This window comes from Cucurbita pepo, unplaced genomic scaffold (genome assembly GCF_057944985.1).
Source record: "Cucurbita pepo subsp. pepo isolate OVF unplaced genomic scaffold, ASM5794498v1 scafford_16, whole genome shotgun sequence".
In the NCBI taxonomy this organism is placed as follows: Eukaryota; Viridiplantae; Streptophyta; class Magnoliopsida; order Cucurbitales; family Cucurbitaceae; genus Cucurbita; species Cucurbita pepo.
Window position 1 is genome coordinate 97,501 of NW_028257921.1, and position 1,002 is coordinate 98,502.

The following is a 1,002-nucleotide window of genomic DNA, read 5'->3' on the forward strand; positions in this document are numbered from 1 at the left end:
CCGCACGGCCCCGCGCGCTCACCCCGCACACCCCCGCACGCCCCCGCGCACTCACCCCGCACGCCCTCGCACACCCCCGCGCGCTCACCTCGCACACCCCCGCGCGCTCACCCCGCACGCCCCCGCACGCTCACCCCGCGCACCCCCGCACGCCCCCGCACTGCCCCGCGCGCTCACCCCGCACGCCCCCGCACACCCCCGCGCCCCCACTCCCCTCGCACACGCCAAGCCCCATCCTATGCTATGTGCGATACATGTCCTACCAACAGCATATCAAAAGTGTTGGATGTTACCTCCATAAAAAAAACATCATACCCAATGCCTATGAAACGTGAGTACACGTATAAAGCCTTGAAGGTTAGCCCCTACAACAATTCATCACACCTAACATCCGTGGAAAGTAAGAACGTGTATAAAGCCTTGGACTATAAAAATATCATCAAACCCAATACCCGTGAAAAGTGAATGTTCATTTTTAATGCTTTTTTTTTTTTTTTGGAACTAAGAAAAGAGTGACACCCGTCAAATTTAACTATTTTTTCTTTTGCTTGTCTAAAACAATAAAATGAAGAGTTTTGATACTAGAGCAAGTACATTACACTAAGACACCAACCATGACCGCGTTTTTACAACCATCACCCATTAATTGTGAAAGTACATGTGGAGTGGTCGGTTTGTTGTAATATTTTTTTTGGGAACTAAGCAACATGAAAGAATGATTCCCACAAAATTTCAGATTTTTTTGACCACTCTAGCTATTTTTTCTAATTTCTTATTATTTAATATTTAAAAATTCATTAAAAAAAATTGGTTGGTCGAAAAATTATGAAACTTGATTTCTAGATCCATTGGAATGTCCAATTCATGAATCAATTGAGTTCATGGAAAAAAACATTCTAAAACTTGAGATATTTGACCGTATGACCGCTCAGAAAAATCGTATCTAGGCCTGGCAGACCAAAAATGCCTCAAAATGTACTATATAGGGGGGTGACTAGTCTG